The following is a 13,579-nucleotide window of genomic DNA, read 5'->3' as shown; positions in this document are numbered from 1 at the left end:
GGGTCTCCTCCGAGGCTGAAGACCGGATTGTGGCGAAGGTCTTGGAGGCTAAGGCTCAGATTACGGAGCGAGCAGAGGCGGCGCTGGCCGAGAAGAGTGCGGAGATCGGGCGCCAGGCGGTACAGGCTTATCGTCAGTCCGCCGAGTTCACCCGTGATATGTCGGAGGCGGTACGGGCCTATCGTCAGTCTGACGAGTTCATCCGTGACGCGTCGGACGCGGGGTCCGAATCCTTCATCTTAGGCTTCGAGGAGGGCCTGGTAAGGGTGTCGGCTAAGTACCCCGAAGTTGACCTGAGTGGGATTTCCCTTCTCGACTCCTCTCCGGCGCCATCGCCTGCTGATTCTCCTACCGCCTCCCTACGCCCTGCGGACGAGCCCGACGCTCCCGACCCAGGGGTTCCTCCAAGCTGACCTCTTGTACCTTTCGTTGTCCTCTTTTTTTTTGTATGTCGGCGTTTTGCCAAATTGTATGGGCCTTGGCCCTGAAACAATGAAAATTAATACAAGTCGAATGTTTCTTCATCTCGCTTTCGTCCTCCTCTTTTTTTTTCTTTTTAACTCTTGGCAGCGTCTTGCCGACTCCTAACTCTCGAAGTTCTTCCGGCGCTAAGCCAGGCATCCGAGGGTTAGGCCTCAGGAAATTCTTCCGGCGCTAAGCCAGGCATCCGAGGGTTAGGCCTCAGGAAATTCTTCCGGCGCTAAGCCAGGCATCCGAGGGTTAGGCCTCAGGAAATTCTTCCGGCGCTAAGCCAGGCATCCGAGGGTTAGGCCTCAGAAAATTCTTCCGGCGCTAAGCCAGGCATCCGAGAGTTAGGCCTCAGGAAATTCTTCCGGCGCTAAGCCAGGCATCCGAGGGTTAGGCCTCAGGAAATTCTTCCGGCGCTAAGCCAGGCATCCGAGGGTTAGGCCTCAGGAAATTCTTCCGGTGCTAAGCCAGGCATCCGAGGGTTAGGCCTCAGGAAATTCTTCCGGCACTAAGCCAGGCATCCGAGGGTTAGGCCTCAGGAAATTCTTCCGGCATTAAGCCAGGCATCCGAGGGTTAGGCCTCAGAAAATTCTTCCGGCACTAAGCCAGGCATCCGAGGGTTAGGCCTCAGGAAATTCTTCCGGCATTAAGCCAGGCATCCGAGGGTTAGGCCTCAGGAAATTCTTCCGGCACTAAGCCAGGCATCCGAGGGTTAGGCCTCAGGAAATTCTTCCGGCACTAAGCCAGGCATCCGAGGGTTAGGCCTCAGGAAATTCCGCTCGTCGGTCGGCCAAGGCTGGCGCAAGCCGAGGCGACCGGTCGGGGCTTCAGGCTAGTCTGGTCCCGGGATGGTCATCGGGTTAGCCTGGCATCCGAGGGCCGAGCCTCGGGAGATTCCGCTCGTTGGTCGGCCAAGGCTGGCGCAAGCCAAGGCGACCGGTCGGGGCTTCAGGCTAGTCTGCTCCCGGGATGATCATCGGGTTAGCCTGGCATCCGAGGGCCGAGCCTCGGGAGATTCCGCTCGTTGGTCGGCCAAGGCTGGCGCAAGCCAAGGCGACCGGTCGGGGCTTCAGGCTAGTCTGCTCCCGGGATGATCATCGGGTTAGCCTGGCATCCGAGGGGCGAGCCTCGGGAGATTCCACTCGTTGGTCGGCCAAGGCTGGCGCAAGCCAAGGCGACCGGTCGGGGCTTCAGGCTAGTCTGGTCCTGGGATGATCATCGGGTTAGCCTGGCATCCGAGGGCCGAGCCTCGGGAGATTCCGCTCGTTGGTCGGCCAAGGCTGGCGCAAGCCAAGGCGACCGGTCGGGGCTTCAGGCTAGTCTGGTCCCGGGATGATCATCGGGTTAGCCTGGCATCCGAGGGCCGAGCCTCGGGAGATTCCGCTCGTTGGTCGGCCAAGGCTGGCGCAAGCCAAGGCGACCGGTCGGGGCTTCAGGCTAGTCTGCTCTCGGGATGGTCATCGGGTTAGCCTGGCATCCGAGGGCCGAGCCTCGGGAGATTCCGCTCGTTGGTCGGCCAAGGCTGGCGCAAGCCAAGGCGACCGGTCGGGGCTTCAGGCTAGTCTGCTCCCGGGATGGTCATCGGGTTAGCCTGGCATCCGAGGGCCGTGCCTCGGGAAATTCCGCTCGTTGGCCATGCGCCTGTCGCTTGCAGCCCGACGGGGTTTCTCCGTGGCCAGCTGCGATCGTGTTTCTCCTCTTCTCCAAGCGTTGCCTGGAGAACACCAGAAGGGCATTAAACGCTAATTGATGCGTTACCTGGGAAATCGGATCGCCAGTTGCTGCTTGCGAGGAGTGTCAGTTAAGCGGCCGCGATGCGCGCGTTCTTCGAGGCGGACGCGACCTGGGCGCGAGCGGAGATATGTGGACCTAGGGGTACGTGCCACCCGGAGTGTCCTGCACAAAGAATGCGATTAAGGAGAATGACGCTTAGGAAATCGCGGGAAGATACGCCTTGAGAGCCAGATCGGCTCCGGATTCAATGCGCCCGCATTTATTGGAGCCACCCGTATCGGAACGACCGGGGGGCCGCAGTTTGGCTATAAATATAGGTGCAGGTGCGATGGAGCCTGCCAAGCCGGAGCTGTTCAAGTTGCCATGGATCGTGGACCTTCTCTCTGGCGCATGGTTGAGAGACTCCTGCCGAAGGAACGGAAGGCGCGCCCCTCGCGACTTCAGCCAACTAGCCGTTTCATCTGGGATCAGCAAGGAGGGTCTCTCCGGCGGAACTCCGCTCTAGGCGTTTCATCCGGGATCACATCTCCCCTTCTTGAAGTTCAGCCTCCCGATTGAGCTCTGCACCAGACGCTCGATCCGGGACCGCGCCTCCATATGCTCTTCTCCCTCGTATTCCTTCTCTCCTCTGACACTGGGGAGGATCGGAATATCCTTTGGAGGCGGCGTTCCCCTGGGGGCAGCGGGAGCTTCGTCTGCGGCGGCTCCTCATCCTCTTCGTGGGGCGTGGATGGCGCCTCCGGTTGGAGGCAGTGTGGACTTCTCCTTCGTCCACTTCTTCTTCATCCGCGCCGGCTCTTCGTCTCTTTCGTGAGACGCCGATGGCGCCTCCGGTTGGAAGCACCCACTTCCGACGGGATTGCAACCGCTTCAGACGGAGGTTTCGGGATCCCAGATCTTCAGCTCCTCGGAGTCTCCACCTCTTCTTTACTTTCTTTACACCCTAATTCCCCTCTGGGAATTCCTTGTAATCACACGAGCACGCCGTTGTAACCAGAAATTATTGAAATGCAAAGTGTTATGCATTTTTGAACTGTCTTTCTGGCATCGTCGTTCTACTGGTAATACATCCGCATTGGCTCGGAGGAATTCCACTAACCTGAGCCGAGCTTCCGAGTCGAGGTTGGCACCGACTCGGACCGTACGGTCCGGGCGACCCTCTTCAAGGGGAACTTCGATCACACCCTCGGCCGGCTCCCCGTGCCGCAAAGCCACCTCGTCTCTGGCGTCAAGGGACTCGACGCTTAGGGCCTCCACGGGCTTCTTCCCTTTGAGAGTTGCTAGGAAGCATTGCCGTGCGGTCGGTTGGTCACCTCGGACCTCTCCAATCCCGGCCGCCGTGGGGAACCGCATTAGCAAATGGTATGTAGAGACTACCGCGCGAAGGGCGTTCAGTCCGGGTCGTCCGAGGATAGCGTTGTAGGCCGAGGGAACACGGACGATCAAGAACCCGAGCCGCACCGTGGCTTCTGCGGGTGCAACGCCCGCAGTCACAGGCAGCTCAATGACACCTTCGGCCGAGATAGCGTCTCCAGTGAATCCTATGAGGGGGGTGGATGTTTTGTGCAACACTTGTCGGGACAAGCTCATCTTTTGGAAGGCCTCGTAAAACAAAATATCAGCTGAGCTTCCACTATCCACAAGAACACGCCTTACATCATAGTTCGCCATAGTGAGGGAGATCACCATGGCATCATCATGGGGGGTCTGAACCCCCTTTACATCCTCATCACAAAAGGTGATTACATTTCCGACCCGCTGCCTCTTCGCGACGGCCACCCCTGATGCTTCCACCGAGCCCCCTGCGTTTCTCACGGGCCGAGAGCAGCCCCCAGTGATGGTGTGGATTACGCCCGCGACGGGTCGATTCTGCTCCCGAGGCTCCTGAGGGGCCGGGTCGGCCGGACGCGGGTCTGCGGGGGGACGTCGGTCGTTTACATATCGACCGAGACGCCCTCGGCGGATGAGAGCCTCGATCTCGTCCCGAAGCTGGAAGCAGTCTTCGGTGTCGTGGCCGTGGTCTCGGTGGTACTCACAGTACGCCCGAGAGGGCCTCCTCCCAGGGATTTTCTTCATCTGCCTCGGGACCGGGAGGTTCTCCCGCCCCTTGACCTCCATAAGGATCTGGGCCCGGGGGGCCAGGAGTGGGGTGTACCGGTTGAAGCGTCGATGCGGAGAACGAGGGCGTGGGACGCCGTGGTTCCTCGCCGGTGACGGGCTTCTGCGCCGATGTTGAGGCGTCGGGCTCCTCCTCTGGGGTGCCTCTTTTCGCCTTTTCTTCCCGAGCTTTAGAGGGGCCTCGGCGGCCTCTTTGTTCCGGTGGGCGGCTGCCTCCTCGGCGTCTGCATACTGGTTCGCCCGAGACAACAGCTCCGGGAAGCTCCGCGGCAGGCGTTTGTCCAGGGAGAAGGTGAGTCTGCCCTTCCGGAAGCCACGCTTCAGGGCTGAGAGAGCCACCTCCTGGCTCAGGTTCCGGACCTCCAATGTAGCCTTGTTGAAGCGGGTAAGGTAACCCCGCAGGCTTTCTCCCTCGTTTTGCCGGACATCAAAGAGGGAGTCGGAAACTAATCGCCGCCGGCTACTGACGGCGAAATGGCTGATGAAGAGGCGAGTGAACTGGTCAAAGGACTGGATAGAGTCAGCCTCCAGGCCGGCGAACCACGCCCTGGCTGGGCCACGGAGGGTCGCCGGGAAGGCCTTGCAGAGGAGGGGATCTGATGCTCCATGGAGGAGCATAAGAGTCCTGAAACTCTCCACGTGATCCCGCGGGTCCGCCGCCCCGTCATAGGGCTCGATCGCCGGCATTTTGAATCCCGGCGGATTTGGGGTCCGCAGGATCCTCGAAGCAAGCACCGGTTGGGAGGAGATCTCCAAGTCGGCGAAGAGATCTTTGGAGTGGCCCTTCAGGACCTGGAGTTGTCTGTGGAGATCGTCCACCCGCCGGTCCAGGGAGCGCGACCGGTGGGTGGGAGACAAGGAGCGGCGCGAGGGGGACCGACTGGAGTGCGGGCCCCTCGAGGACTGGGGGGTCGGAGAATGCGCCCGGGTCCGCCTCTCGTACCCCGCGCAGCTTCGATGAGAAGGTCCTGGCAGAATGGACCGTGCTCGAGAACTTTCCTCGTGCCGGCGCTCCTCCCCATGGGAGAGGAAGGAGCGCGGGTTGAGGAAGACAGGTGAGCGCTCGGGGGGCAGCGGCTCCTGGGCCCGCTGTGGCGCTCGAGACATCACACCCTGCAGGTTCTGCACTACCTCCGCGAGGGTGCGAACCTGCTGGGCTAACTGGTCGAACTGAGCGGCTTCGACCATCTGAATGGGGGGTGGAATGGTGGAGTGTTGCTGAGAATGTGTTGGAGACGCAGCGGCCTCCCGGCCGGAGGCGCGAGAGGCCCCGCGACCGGAGGCATTGGAAGCTCCACGACCACCTCGCCGTGCCATTACGATCGCTCTGAGATCAGGCCCTCCTTCTAGCGCCAACTGTTACTGGTGGTCCAAACCGAGAACGATTGGCACAACGGTGTGAACGGGGTTCCGTCTGAGTTGTCTTGGTTGGTGTTGGTTACGCTCCACCTTCCACCGGGAAACCTGCGAGCAAGCCTCGCACCACCACTGGGGTAGCGGGGGCCCTCCGACGATCAAGTCAGAGGAGATTGGAGGAGGAGGAGAAATGATAATAGCAAGCAAGAGAGTGCTCTGGAAGATATTGCTTACCCCCCCTTCTCTCCCCAGCCGCATATATACCTGGCTGGGGGGTCTCTCAGGGGGGTTTGTCATCGTGGGGCGCGATGGAGTGGCCACTGACATGGCCGTTACAGGGCGTCGTGGAACAGCGCTGGGTACGGCCATGACAGGGCGTAGTGGAGTTCCGCTTTGTACGGCTGATACAGGAGATCGTGGAACAGCATCGGATACAGCCGTTGCAGGGAGTAGTGGAGCAGGAGGCCTCGGCGTGCCTCTGGGAAGCAGCCTGTCGTTATCAAGAGATCTCCGACTCGGGGTCGGGGTGCTGGATCAGGGGGCAGCCGACTCGGGGTCGGGCTGCGGTGCTGAGGATATCCGACTTGGGGTCGGATTGCTAGATTAAGGGGCAGCCGACTCGGGGTCGGGCTGCGAAGCCGAAGATGTCCGACTCGGGGCCGGACTGCTGGATCGAAGGGCAGCCGACTCGAGGTCGGGCTGTGGAGCCGAAGATGTCCGACTCGGGGCCGGACTGCTGGATCGAAGGGCAGCCGACTCGAGGTCGGGCTGTGGAGCCGAAGATGTCCGACTCGGGGTCGGATTGTTGGATCAAAGGACAGCTGTAGTCTTCATGGGCGCGCGTGCCGGTCACGTGGAGCATGGCGGCTTAGTTCCCCCGTAACAGTACCCTTTGAGGCGGTGTATGAACGAGTACCACCGACTCTGCGAGTTTATGATCCACTGTCACATGCGGACCGGACAGAGGCAGATTTTGAGCTCTTAGACCGCGATGCTACCTTACGGCGGTTAAAGTTCCACATAACGACTGCGCAGAACAGGATGAAGCAGCTGCATGATCGGAAGCACAGAGATCCAGTATACGAGGTGGGCGACTGGGTATACGTCAAGGTGCAACCTTATCGACAGTTGACACTGCGGCCCATGGCGAACCAGAAGCTCTCTCATCGCTTCTATGGGCCCTTTCAGATAATGGAGCGCATTGGACCCGTGGCGTATCGCTTGGACTTGCCGACTACATCGAGAGTTCACCCGGTATTCCACGTGTCGCTTCTGAGGGCCCGGCTTGGACCCAAGACATCTGTCGGCCCAATCATACATGAGCCACCAGAGGACGAGGTAGTGGAGCCAGTTCGAGTGCTGGCGAAGCGCAGAATACGAGTAAAAGGACGACTGGAAACCCAGATACTAGTGGAGTGGCTGGGGAGAGCATCAGACCAGGTCACATGGGAGTTTGAGACTGAGATACTTGATCGTTTCCCTGACTTCCGACCTTGAGGACAAGGTTAAGGGAAGCGTGGTGGAGTGATGCGGTTGGATCCACTAGACCGCCTCGGACTTAATCATTTGGTTATTTTTGCTTTTGAGTCCTTGATGTTAATTTTATTTCAGCATAGCCTTGCTCGGATTAGCCGACTTGGCCTTTATTAGAGTCGCTTTGGATTTAGTTGTTTCTTGAATTCAATTAGATCAAGTCAAGTTAAGGGGTCAGGTAGCCACCTATAAATAGATGTGGTGAGCACCTATTTCAGTATGCAAAAATTAATTGAAAGGCTTTTGCCCTAGCTCTCTTCCCTTCTCTCTTCTCTTCTTGCGACGCCTTCCCCCTCTCCCTAGGCCGCCGTCCAAGGCCGCCGCCCCCTCCTTCATCCGGCTGCACCACCTCTGTCCCGAGAGGTCAGCCACCTTCTCCCTCTTCTTCCTCTCCTCCTTGATCCCTTCCAGCCTCTACAAACAACTCCATCCCGTCGGATTTTTAGCCCGTCCTTCCCTACGCAGTCATCAGTCGGAGGCTGATATCTCAAGATCCTGATGTCATCTCTAGACCCACGACCTACCACTGGAAAGCTAATGCGGAGATCTACAACATATCCAAAATTGAGATCGATCTGACGGACGGATCTTCAAAAATTGTGTCTGCAATCAGGTCGGAACCACCCTTCCAGAAATCAAGAAGAGTCAAGAATCTTGAGATACGGATCAAATTCTATCGGATCGCATCAAACTGATTGTCGGGCACAGAGTTGACTGCTGCTATGGTCTTTTCTATATCAAAGTCAAAATGGGCCAAGCATGTTTTCAGAGGGTCATCTGCCAAAATATAGGAAAGGGCTTCTTCTAAAAGATCATCCATTTTGTCTATTAGGAAGCACTCAACTTTCCTCGTGGGTTGGTCGGAGGCACGAAATATATTTAACTTGACCTTCATATTTCCAAAAGATATATTCATCACCCCAGTTCTACAATTTATACTCGCATTGGCTGTAGCTAAAAAGGGACGACTTAGAATCATAGGGATCTGTTTCTTAAGATTAGGCATAGGTTCCATATCAAGGACGATAAAATCGACTAGGAAATAGAATTTGTCTACCTTGACTAGGACGTCTTCAATTGTTCCTCGTGGTATTTTTACAGATCGATCAGCCAATTGAAGGGATACCGAGGTTGGTTTTAACTCACCTAACCCAAGTTTCTCATAAACTGAGTAAGGTAAAAGGTTGATACTTGCCCCTAGATCTAAGAGTGCTCGATCAATGAAATTATTTCCTAAGACACAGGAGATGGTGGGAGCACCAGGATCTTTGAATTTTGGAGGGGTGTTGTGTTGGAGAATAGAACTCACTTGCTCAGTTAGGAAGACCTTTTTAGGCACATATGTCCTAGATTTTCGCTTTTGGGTACAAAGATCTTTGAAAAATTTGGCATAGGAGGGAACTTGTCTAATAGCATCAAGAAGCGGGAGGTTGATTTTGACTTATTTGAAAACCTCCATCATCTCCTCTAGTGAAGTTCCCTTTTTGCCAAAGAGAGCGGGTGAATTAAGAGCTTCAGGAAATGGAGCCTTTGGGATGTGAGTTTTGGCAGAAGGTAGACTAGCTGAAGAAGAAGAAGGTTTTAGATTTTTATTTGACATATTTCTATCCTTTTCTTCACCTTCCTTATTATTATCCTCCCCAATCTTATTGTCTACTACACGTCCACTCCTTAGGGTAGTCAAAGCATTGGCTTGTTCATGATGAATTGTGTTTAGTTGATTTTCTTGAGCCATGTATTGTCCCATAGGATTACTCACTGGTTGGCTTGGAAGCTTTCCTTCCTCTCGCTTGTTCAGTGCATTAGCTAGTTGCCCCATTTGGGATTCTAGCTTGGCGATAGATTGCGTGTGAGAGTGCACCAATTGTGTAATGGTTTTCAAACCTTGAAGGGCGGTCAACACTTTCTCCTCAAAGGCTGTGTTTCTATGGGGTGGAGGAGAAGTGTGTTGAAATTGAGTCGAAGGACGGTAGGGATGAATATTTTGTGGAGTTTGAAAATTCTAAGGATTTTAAAAATTTTGGGAGTAGGGTTGGGCAGTATTCGAAGCTTGCTGCTTCCAAGAAAAGTTTGGATGATTCCGCCATCCCGGGTAATATGTATTGAAAAATGGGTCATTACCCGGTCTGGGCTGTGTTTGAGCAACATTGATGTGTTCTTGCACGAGTTCGGGGAATTGGGATGCTGAGGGGCACTCATGAATAGGGTGAGATGGGCTAGAACAGATAGCACATACTTGTGCTTGGGAAGAGTTAACGACATGTCCTCCCATCATCAGTTGGTCAATCTTATGGGACAATGCATCTACCTTGCTAGACAGGTCCATAAAATGACTTATTTCACAAATGGTCCCTTTTCTTTGAGAACTCGGGGGTGCTTGACGAGAACAGGAAGCATGGTGGAGAAAGTTTTCATTGAGATTTTCAAATAATTCCCATGCTTCATGCTCATTTTTAAGCATGAAAGTTTTCCCACAAGAAGTATCAACCATCTGACGGTTTCGATCAGACAATCCGTCATAAAAGCATTGCACTAATTGCCACTTGGGTATCTGATGATGTGGGCATTTACGGATTAGGTCCCGAAATCTCTCCCAGGTTTCATGAAATTCTTCTCCATCGGTTTGGGAGAAGCTTGTGATGGCACGTCTAAACTGGTTCGTTCTTCCTATGGGAAAATATTTTTTAAGAAATTCTTGTTGCATTTGATCCCAGGAACGAATTGAATTAGCCTCTAAAGAATTCAGCCATTGCTTGGCTCTGTCTTTAAGGGAGAAGGGGAATAATCTAAGTTTCAGAGCATCATCAGTGAAGTTCTGAATCTTGACAGTGGTGCAAATCTCAAGAAATTCATCTAGGTGTTTATATGGATCTTCGTTGGTGAGCCCGTAAAAAGATGGGAGCATTTGGATCACACTAGACTTTATTTCATATTGTACAGCTGCTACTTCAGATAATCGAATGCAAGATGGAGAAGTATAAATGGTGGGAGTAAAGTACTCCCTCAGGAGTTTGGGTTGTTCTTCAGCCATCTCAGGAGGTGGAGCAGATCCTATGGTTCTATAGGTACGGATTTCGGCTCGAAGGGTCCTAATAGAACGCTCTATTTCAAGGTCAAAAGGTACTAATTTCAGAGATCTGGAATGACACCCTAGCATGCACTAAAACTCTTCTGATCAGTCAAGTGCAGTCAAGCATGCATTAAAAGAAACACTTCAAATCCTTATGTTTGCCCTAAAATCACTAGACAGCTTCTAACTGGTTTGAAGAGGGCACCTAAGCCTCCAATTCGGTCTAATAAACTGAGTTGACCAGGTAAGCTCGCAGGTAAGTGGGGGGGTCACGATGCATTGGAAAGGTCCCACTTAAAAACCACTTGCCTCGAACAGATGAACTATCTCCCTTGGGACAAAGCTTGCCTAGACATCAACTGAGCCACAGAGCGAAATTGGTGCAACTTTCGGTGATCTTCGTCCTATTGAGATCGAATGTCCCTATGGGCCAACGTCTAATTGATTTTAATTAAAGTGATAGCTATGTGCGAATTGGTTCACCTAATTTGGGCAAGAATCTGGTGATGAAATCCAGTTCTTATCTTGTTGGGGTGATTGCCCTTACTATGTGCGGATTAATTGGTGTGTGTATCAAGCATGCATTCACACTTTTATTGAAATTAAAATCAACCAATCACCACAAAATTTCAGGCTAATTGGGAATCAATTTAAATAAGCAAGGTTCAGATATTACCAAAGAAAATTTTTCTAGCAATTTTTTTTAAAGCAAACCTCTACAGCATTCCTTTTCCAGCGGTTCCCGTTTTGATCGTCCCAAATTTTCTCTTTGATTCCTGAATAAAAGAAAATTCAAAAATTAGTAAGAGAGAAAAAGAAGATAAGGAAAGTTAAAAAAATAGAAAATATTTTTATTTTATTTTAGATATATATTATTATTTTATTTTTTATTTTTTTATTTTTTTTATTTTTTTTGAAAAGAAAAACAACTATGCTAGCAATTCCCGGCAACGGCGCCAAAAATTGATAGTCAACTTTAAAGACCACGCAATAGCACGTATCTGGTAGGATAGTGATTACGGGTATCGATCCACAAGGATTGGGGTACAATTGTTTTTCTTTTAAAAAAATATTTGAAAAGGAAAATTTGTGAAGACTATTAAACTAAGCAATTTAATAAGAAATGCAATTAAAATGATATCAGTTTGGGGAAACCTAGGGCAAGGAATTCACCACTAACATCGAAACAAGGGTTAATTATATTTTAATTTATTCTTGGATTAACATGCAAATTGGCTACAAGCCTAATAAGCATTTAAATAGAAATTCACAAAAGTAATTTAGGCATAGTCCATCTTCAGTTAGCATGAAATGTCTACCCTAATCTAAGGTGGCAGCACACCGTATCTTTCTTAAGCATGAACTATCTTATTTTTACTTTAATGATCATGAAAAATATTTGTATAAACATCATACTTAAAATCACAGAATTTAAGTATGAGATAAAAGGATATTCATTAAGAGCAAGAATATCTATACAATTCCAAGAACATAAAATTAAATAAACAAAACCCGTGTCCCTTTGTTAGGGCTGCATCTAGCCCTAGAGAGGAGATCAGCCTTCCATGGAGTTGTGGGCGACAGCAGCAGTGGCACAGCAGCAGGCTCCCATTTCTTCTTTTCTTCCTCCCTTCCCTGGATCTCTCCTTCCTTCTCTAGCAATTCATTATTTTTTTCTTTTGAGAAGGCATTCCCAAAAAGTCCCAAACTTCTCTCCCTCTTCTATTTTCCGTGGGAACTTGGCCTGTGAGAACTGCCATGGGATCTGTCTCCTTCCCCTCTTATAGCCTTCCCGAGTGAAGAGATAAGGGTAGAGGAACGGCTGCCCCGTGCATAGAGGATTTGGACGACGGAGGATAAAGATTGGAGCCGATCCGGAAGTTGATATGCTGCTGGGAGGAAGAAACCGACGCTACTTCCACGCGGAGGAGATGCGTCTTGCTGGGATCTTGTGCTGATCTTCGGATGCGTTGGAGTTGTTGGACAGCTGAGAGGCGATCTGGAAGTTGGGATGGCTGGGAGCGCACGGAAGAAAGTGATCCGTGGGAAGCTTTATCATGGCATTGAAAGGATTTTGGTTCTTGTTCAGAAGCAGGGGAAAAGATTGTAGAGGACGTGGACAATGGAATGAGTCTCACGGCTATGTGGAGATGCCGGAAGAATCGGGATGCTGATCCGAGTGATCACGAGATGAGGATGGATCACGGAGAGATTTGGAAAGTGCTAGATTAGAGGGAGATGAAGCTAATCCGGAACAGGGGAAGTGTGGATTGTGTGAGGTTGCTGCTGGGAGAAAATATGGGAAGGCGTTGGATTCGGTTGAGGACGTGGATGAAGATAGATCACAACGGGATGAGAGCTGGTTTGGTTCTGTTTGTGGGAGATGGAAAGCTAGATTCGGGAGAAGCTTTGAATTTCGAACGGTTGCTGGGAGGCAGGAGATACGTTAAGAAGATGAACATGAGATGCTTGATTTTTTTTGGAGAGGATAGACTCTGTTTTGATATGCAGGGAATTCGGAACGTTGGTTGGGAAGAAATGGAGATCTTGGATGACCGAAGCATGGAGGTGTTAGCATCCCACATATGCCATGAAAATTTCGAAATAATTTTCAGCGGAAAAATCTATGCGGGATCCGTTCATCGCATGAACGTATTTTAAAACCTTTCGTTTGTAGATGGATTAGAATTAAATTATTTTAAACCATTTTAAAATCATTAAAAAGATCAGATCTTCACCTTGTGCGGGTAGATGGTCTCCGCAAATATGATTTACGTGGTATTTGATCAAGGCTCAGTGGAAGCCGCACACGCGTCCGGCCTCTACAGGTATCCACACGAAGTAATGAAGCGATCGAAGCCTTTGGATCTCCCCGGGGTGCTAGCTCCCTTGCAGAGATGGCTTTAGATGGCTGAAGTCCTCTCCCTTGAATCAACTTTTGATTACCTTGAGAGGAGGTAGAAGAAGGAAGGTCCAATGGAAGAAGAATGGAAGACTCGCAGCCTTTCAATTTTCCTTCACGTTGGAACCAAGGAAGGAGAGGAAGGTGGCCACGCCTAGCTTTCCTTTTTTCCTTTGTTGCTTGTGGCTGAAGAGAGGAATGAGAGGGGAGAGAGTTGCTGCCGAAATGCACAAAGAAAGGATTAGAGGAGGGGTCGAAATCCCTCCTCATTTTGAAGGCTAAATGGATAAGGATGAGCTCCTACATTTTAGGAGCTCATCCTTATCATATTTTTGAAAAGAGAGGAGGGGTGTACGCCCCTCCTTTTCTTCTCACGCAAGCAAGGGGAGGGGCGTACG

The 13,579-nt window shown here is 51.7% G+C and overlaps 1 non-coding gene across 1 annotated transcript; it reads left to right on the top strand.

The window, feature by feature from the left end:
• The first annotated feature begins 9,758 nt into the window (after nucleotides 1-9,758).
• Nucleotides 9,759-9,864, top strand: LOC149768029 (small nucleolar RNA R71). Its single transcript, XR_016400098.1, has one exon. It is a non-coding gene; the product is annotated as a small nucleolar RNA R71 (small nucleolar RNA).
• The last annotated feature ends 3,715 nt before the right edge of the window (nucleotides 9,865-13,579 follow it).

This window comes from Phoenix dactylifera, chromosome 3, assembly GCF_051530095.1.
Source record: "Phoenix dactylifera cultivar Ajwa chromosome 3, Ajwa_hap1_PhDact_Kaust_v1.1, whole genome shotgun sequence".
Lineage (NCBI taxonomy): Eukaryota > Viridiplantae > Streptophyta > Magnoliopsida > Arecales > Arecaceae > Phoenix > Phoenix dactylifera.
Note: the sequence above shows the minus strand (reverse complement) of the source record. Positions and strands in the feature narration are given on the sequence as shown.